This window comes from Grammomys surdaster, unplaced genomic scaffold (assembly GCF_004785775.1).
Source record: "Grammomys surdaster isolate TR1022 unplaced genomic scaffold, NIH_TR_1.0 265, whole genome shotgun sequence".
NCBI classification, from domain to species: Eukaryota; Metazoa; Chordata; class Mammalia; order Rodentia; family Muridae; genus Grammomys; species Grammomys surdaster.
In genome coordinates, this window is record NW_021604706.1 from 118,339 (window position 1) to 126,127 (window position 7,789).

The following is a 7,789-nucleotide window of genomic DNA, read 5'->3' on the forward strand; positions in this document are numbered from 1 at the left end:
CATTAACAAAGTGAAAGAGCAAGCACATAGGGCAGAAGTTCCCGTGGTTTTATTTTTTTTTAAATAATTTTTATTCACTTTGGGGGGGGACCTCCCACCTCCTGAGGCTGTATATTTCCATTGTATTGGCCCTTGGGGCTTCATTTCTGGTCTCCCTATACCCCACCTCACTACCCCCTCCCCCAGCCCAATACCTGATCATATTTCCCTAATGAAGTTGGTAATGGTGTCTTTTCCTCATTGGCTGGCGTCTGACCTCACAGTCTTTAAAACAATTTGTGCAAAGCAAATGAAGGAAAAGGGGAAGAGGAAAGCACCCCAAGACACCAAAATCTGGGACAGCAGCAGCAGGGTCTTTGAGTAAACAAAAGTTTTACCAAGACTGGGAAATTAAAAGATTTGTAAAAAACATTGATACAATGGGGGAAGATTTGTGGAATATGGGCCCTTGGTGGGCTATTTACCAATGATAGAAAAAATATTTTCTTACAAAATGACCTCAAGCTCATGAAAACACTCCCTTCTCAGCCTCCTGGGTTCTAGGATTACAGTGTATGGTGCCATGTCAGGAAAATTTTTGAAACTTTATAGTATTCTAGGGTCTGGTGTTCTGAAGTTTCATTAGGAATATATGTTCTGTGTTTTTATTTATGTTAGTAATGTGTCCTCGCAGTCTTCACTTTTCACTGTTACATTTTTCACTTCCAAAAGTGTTATTTGAACCTTTTTCCAACTGTCTAAGGTTATTTTCATTAGCTTTTAATGCATTTTTTGTGCTGTCTGTTACATTCTAATTGCACAGTATGTGTATGTATGCGTGTCTCATCATATTAACTAAGCAATAAATCTAATTGCCCATGCAAAGAGGACTGGATGATTACAGAATGTAATTGGAAAAGGCTTTTCATTGCATGTTTCAGATGTGTTTTCAGGCCTATTGAATAAACCAATAAAATTTAAAACAACTTTGAAATACCATTTTATAGCTTGAATTTGATGTATTTAAGTAAATCCAAGAAGGTGCATTTTTGCTGGGTTGTTTTTATTTTCAAATCCTTTCAAAGAAAATCTTCATTGTATATGTATATACTGTTTATATGTATATTGTGTGTGTGTGTATATATATATATATATATATATATATATATATATGTATAGCTAAGCATCATGAGGTATTATAAACATGAACCCAGGACATCTCTCTCTTGAATTTCATAGGTGCTATGGTTTAAATGTGCATGCCTCTCCAAAATTTGTTTGAAATTTAAGACCTAATACAATAAAGATCTTTTATGGGGTAAAGTTAGGCTGTGTGGATTCCACCATGTAAGAACACAGCCTTCACCATCTTGAAGAACACAGTGAGATGCCATCTTAGAAGCAGATAGAAGATATTACCAGATGCTAAAACTACCAAGTGCATTTATCTTGACCTTCCCAGGCTTATAAACTGTGCTAAATAAATTTCTATTATTTACATATTCCCCAGTATTAGACAATTTGCTACAAAAAAAAAAAAAAACATGAATGAGCTGGGCCCAAACACAGAGCAGATCTCAGGCAGCAGCTCTGTACTCAACTTCACAAAACCCAGAGGAAGGGGGCCTTTCAGCTTTAACTCGGGCAGGATCTCAGGTAAGGAGACAGCAACACCTGCCCTAAACATGGGGTAACCGGGACCCACTGGGACCCAGGAATTCACTCCTGGCCCGCAACAAGGGTTCCTTCCGGTCTGGGCCCAAGTGCTCAGCAGATCCTGTGAGACAGCTCTGCACCGAATCTCACAGAACATGGAAGAAGAGGGGCTTCCAGGTGATCTAACCTGAGCAGTATCCTAAGCAAGGAGGAGGCAACATTTGCCCCAAACAGGGAGTAACTGAGACCCAGGAATTCACTCCTGGCCCACAACAAGGGTTCCTTCTGGTCTGAGCCCAAGCGCTCAGCAGATCCTGGGAGAAAGCTCTGCATTCAGTCTCACAGAACCCAGAGGAAACGGGGCTCCCAGGAGCTCTAACCTGAGCAGTATCCTAGGCAAGGAGGCTGCAACACCTTCCACAAACAGGGAGTAACTGAGACCCAGGAATTCACTCCTGGCCCAGAGCACGGGATCCTTCTGGTCTCCACCTGAGCACCGAGCAATCTTGAGCCTCAGCTCTAACCCCAGCAGCAAAACCCATCCCAAACAGTTCTGACACAACCTAGATAATAGAAAAGACTGGCCCCAGTCAGAGACAGCACAGATAGCACAAAGGAGATCCAGATGGCGAAAGGCAAGCACAAGAACACAAGCACCAGCATCACAAGGCTCTTGCCATCACCAGAACCTAGTTCTCCCATGTTAGAAAGTCCTGAACTCCCCATATCACCAGGAAAGCAAGAACCAGATCTAAAATCACTTCTAATGATGATGATAGAGGACTTTAAGAAGGACATAAACAACACTCTCAAAAAATTTGAGAACACAGGTAAACAGGTAGAAGCCCTTAAAGAGGAAACACAAAAATCCCTTAAAGAATTACAAGAAAACACAAACAAACAGATGAAGGAATTGAACAAAACCATCCAGAACATAAAAATGGAAGTAGAAACAATAAAGAAATCACAAAGGGAGACTACCCTGGAGATAGAAAACCTAAGAAAGAAATCAGGAATCATAGACACAAGCATCACCAACAGAATACAAGAGATAGAAGAAAGAATCTCAGGTGCAGAAGATACCATAGAAAATATTGACACAATTGTCAAAGAAAACACAAAATGCAAAAAGTTCTTAAAACAAAACATCCAAGAAATCCAGGACACAATGAGAAGACCAAACCTAAGTAAGGATAATAGGTATAGAAGAGAGTGAAGATTCCCAACTTAAAGGGCCAATAAATATCTTCAACAAAATTATAGAAGAAAACTTCCCCAACCTAAGGAATGAGAATAACCATAATCCCATAATCATACAAGAAGCCTACAGAACACCAAATAGGCTAGATCAGAAAAGAAATACCTCCCATCACATAATAGTCAAAACACAAAACGTACAAAACAAAGAAAAAAATTTTTAAAGCAGTAAGGGAAAAAGGCCAAGTAACATATAAAGGCAAACCTATCAGAATTACACCTGACTTCTCACCAGATACTATAAAACCCAGAAGATCCTGGACAGATGTCATACAGACCCTAAGAGAACATAAATGCCAGCCCAGGCTACTATACCCAGCAAAACTCTCAATTACCATAGATGGAGAAACCAAGATATTCCACAACAAAACCGAATTTACACATTATCTTCCCACAAATCCAGCTCTACAAAGAATAATAGCAGGAAAGCTCCAATACAAAGAGGGCAACTATACCCTAGAAAGAGGAAGAAAATAATTCCCTTCCAACAAACCCAAAAGAAGATAACCACATAAACAATGCCTCCCCTATTAGCAAAAATGACAGGAAGCAACACCACCTTCTCCTTAATATCTCTTAACATCAATGGACTCAATTCCCCAATAAAAAAGCATAGGCTAACAGACTGGATACACAAAAAGGACCCAGCTTTTTGCTGCATACAGGAAACCCACCTCAGCCACAAAGACAGACACTACTTTAGAGTAAAAGATTGGAAAACATTTTTTCAAGCAAATGGGCCTAAGAAACAAGCTGGAGTAGCCATTCTAATATTGAATAAAATCGACTTTCAGCTTAAAGCTATCAAAAAAGATAAGGAAGGACATTTCATACTTGTCAAAGGAAAAGTCAACCAACATGAACTCTCAATTCTGAATATCTATGCACCAAATGCAAGAGCACTCATCTTCATAAAAGAAACCTTACTAAAGCTCAAAGCACACATTGCACCTCACACAATAAAAGTGGGAGACTTCAACACCCCATTCTCAGCAGTGGATAGATCATGGAAACAAACTAAACAGAGATACAGTGAAACTAACAGAAGTTATGAACCAAATGGACTTAACAGATATCTATAGAACATTTCATCCTGAAGCAAAAGAATATACCTATTTCTCAGCACCTCATGGTACCTTCTCCAAAATAGACCATATAATTGGGCACAAAACAGGCCTCAACAGATTCAAAAAAATTGAAATAATCCCTTGCATCCTATCAGATCACCATGGTCTAAGGCTGGTCTTCAAAAATGACAAAGACAATGGAAAGCCCACATTCACATGGAAACTGAACAACACCCTACTCTTTGATAATCTGGTCAGGGAAGAAATAAAGAAAGAAATTAAAGACTTAGAATTTAATGAAAAGGATGACACATCATACCAAAACCTATGGGATACAATGAAAGCAGTGCTAAGAGGAAAATTCATAGTTCTAAGTGCCTACAAAAAGAAACTGGCAGGAGCTTACACTAGCAGCTTGACAATGCACCTGAAAGCTCTAGAACAAAAAGAAGCTAATACACCCAAGAGGAGTAGAAGGCAGGAAATAATCAAACTCAGGGCTGAAATCAACCAAATAGAAACAAAAAGAACTATCCAAAGAATCAATAAAAGCAGGAGCTGGTTCTTTGAGAAAATCAACAAGATAGATAAACCCTTAGCCAGACTAATCAGAGGGCAGAGAGACAGTATCCAAATTAATAAAATCAGAACTGAAAAGGGAGACATAACAACAGAAACTGAAGAAATGCAAAAAATCATCAGATCTTATTACACAGGCCTATACTCAACAAAACTGGAAAACCTGGATAAAATGGACAATTTCCTAGACAGATACCAGGTACCAAAGTTAAACCAGGAGCAGATAAACCATCTAAATAGTCCCATAACCCCTAAGGAAATAGCAGCAGTCATTAAAAGTCTCCCCACTAAAAAAAGCCCAGGACCAGACGGTTTTAGTGCAGAATTCTATCAGACCTTCAAGGAAGACCTAATGCCAATTCTCTTCAAACTATTCCACAAAATAGAAACAGAAGGTACACTACCGAATTCATTCTATAAAGTCACAATTACGCTCATATCTAAACCACACAAAGACCCAACAAAGAAAGAGAACTTCAGACCAATCTCCCTTATGAACATTGATGCAAAATTACTCAATAAAATTCTAGCAAACCGAATCCTAGAACACATCAAAACAATTTTTCATCATGATCAAGTAGGCTTTATCCCAGGAATGCAGGGTTGGTTCAATATACGGAAATCCATCAATGTAATCCATTATATAAACAAACTCAAAGAAAAAAACCACATGATCATCTCACTAGATGCTGAGAAAGCATTTGACAAAATTCAACACCCCTTCATGATAAAAGTCTTGGAAAGATCAGGAATTCAAGGTCCATACATAGACATAGTAAAGCAATATACAGCAAGGCTAATCTATACAGGCAGGCTAATCTAGTCTATATAATGAGTTTCAAGCAAAAAAGAGTCTCATGGTAGAACCCTGTCTCCAAAAATTAAAAAGGATCAGAGGAGCTGGTGATATAACCAAGACTGGTGACCTGAGTTATTTCCGTGAATTTCACATTGTAAAAAGAAAGAACTGACTCCCACAAATTGTCTTTTGACCTCCATATGTAGGTAATGGTATGCATAACCATCTCCACACAAACATAATTAATAAAGGTAAGAAATTTATTTTTAAAGAATCAGAGATCTACAATCCAGATAGTGGCATCAAGTGATTTGAAAGCTTGTCTATCATTTTGATTTCTGTTTTCTACTTTTTCTGTATCCTAGAGATTTTCTTTACTTTCCTGGGAGCTCACATTTTATCCACGATTTCTAGGTGCTTTGTTATGGAAAGAGCATCTCAAAAAGAATACTCAAGTTCTTTTATTCTTCACAACAACCCTAGAAATTAGTTATTATTGTTCCCATCTTATAATTGTGAAAGTTAGGTTCAGAAAAAATAAGGATCACATAGGTGAACCAGTAGTACTATTTGGCACATTGATGACTGTTAGATAGTAATGTATGTTGTCTCTAATTGTGCCAATTCTTTCCTCTTTTAGAAAATATTAATTATACTTACCACCCCAAATAAAATAACTGTTAAAGATGCTACAAGTTGAAGAGAGTCTTAGCTACAAAATGAATTTATGAAGCCTCACAAGCTCTGTGATAAAAGCCCTATAACTAACTAGACCTAGGTCATTCATTATATTTGTCAAGAAACATATGGCATATGAATGGAATCTTTTCCTGTGCATAAATGATCAGTAGTCCCTGTGCCTAAGCTATTATCATATGCTCCCCTTTCCTTGACTTTATTGTGATTACCTTTTTCTTGCAATTCCATTGTTTTCTAAGTCACTCCTTCCACTTCCCCAGTCCTAGGCTACTACTAGTTCTAAAGAGTAGTCATAAATATTATTTAGTCCCTGTTCTACTTTTGACAAGCAGGAAGGTCCTCTTGGAAACAGTAGCTATACCCCGTATCTAACTGGGTTGTTAATTGGAAAAGCATCCTGGAGGACATGTAAGCCTAAATATGCCTGAATAGATTATATCTAATATTCTCCTGGTATCAGCATGACACACCACTCATAACACAAAACAGAAACACCCTGGCAGAATGGCTCAACATGGAACCATAATGCTAGGCATACACTAAGTTTTTCTGGAAATTTTATTGATTCATTTAAAAATTCATAGAGAAGCCCGAAACCCTTCATTTGGATTAAGGTTGACAGGTACACAGGCCTAGGTTCTAGGAACTAGCTGGCCACTCAAAACAAAAATTAGCCAGGGGACAAGTAAGTCAGGTTGTTCCAACAAAGAATAGCAGAACTACAAATACAGGTTGGTCAAGATACTCTGAGAAATGACTGACCACAATAGGCTAGGTTAAGGTCACAAACCTGAAAAAAATGTGTACAAGATGTTTCCCACTCCCCACCTTAGTTTATGACTAGCTACTGTTCCTTTTTTTGATTTCCCCCTTTACCACCACCCCCCCCCACCCCCCCACCCCACCCTCCCCCCCCCCCCACCCCCGGCTTGCAGTTTTCTCATTTAAATACCCTTTACTCCCGAGCCTAGGGGTCAGCCTCGGGGTCGACGCTCCCCTTGTGAGCCTCGGCCTCAGCCCACTGATACCCCAAAATCCAGAAATAAAGCCTTTTGCGGTTTACAACAAGTTCGGTCTCTCATGTGATTCTAGATGGTCATACTCTCCTGTGGCTTGAGTAGGGGTCTCCCCACTCCGGGAGCCTTACACATTTATTGTTTCCTTGTATTAATATTTTATCAAGTATTTAGATATCTATAATTCCTCACATTGTCTTCTTCTAAAAAACAAACATACATATGGGCATACACATGTATACATAGATAAATAGAAAGAAAGAAAAAAGATAGATAGATAGATAGATAGATAGATAGATAGATAGATAGATCTATTGATCTACAAGTTATAAGAATCCTTCTGACTCTCAAAATAAGAACTCTACCCCCCTGGTAATGGGCAAAGAGATACCTTGTGGTTGGTGGTGTTCTTATATCAGCCAGGGGCAGAGCAGATGGCAGTCCTTTGTTCATTCAGGCTTGATGCATGGCTTCATGGCCAAAGCTGTCTTATGCTTAGGACTCATAGAAGTAAAATCAAAGCAAAGCAACATAGTGCAGGAGTAGGAAGACCAAGACCTGCATTCCACCATGTCACCCAGATATCTGCCCTCCAGTTCATGACACAGGCAGTCCATAGATACCTGCTTGCCACCATGGTAATGCAGCAGGGATGGAAGATGTCACCCAAGGGCCCACCAACTGTATGGCCAGCCTACAGTGGGAGTCACCACAGAGAGTAAGTATATGGTGGTCAA

At 39.1% G+C, this 7,789-nt stretch overlaps 1 non-coding gene across 1 annotated transcript; it reads left to right on the forward strand.

Annotated features, from left to right (window-relative positions):
* The first annotated feature begins 7,416 nt into the window (after positions 1 to 7,416).
* Positions 7,417 to 7,560, forward strand: LOC114628206. Its single transcript, XR_003712459.1, has one exon. It is a non-coding gene; the product is annotated as a small nucleolar RNA SNORA48 (small nucleolar RNA).
* Positions 7,561 to 7,789: the final 229 nt, after the last annotated feature.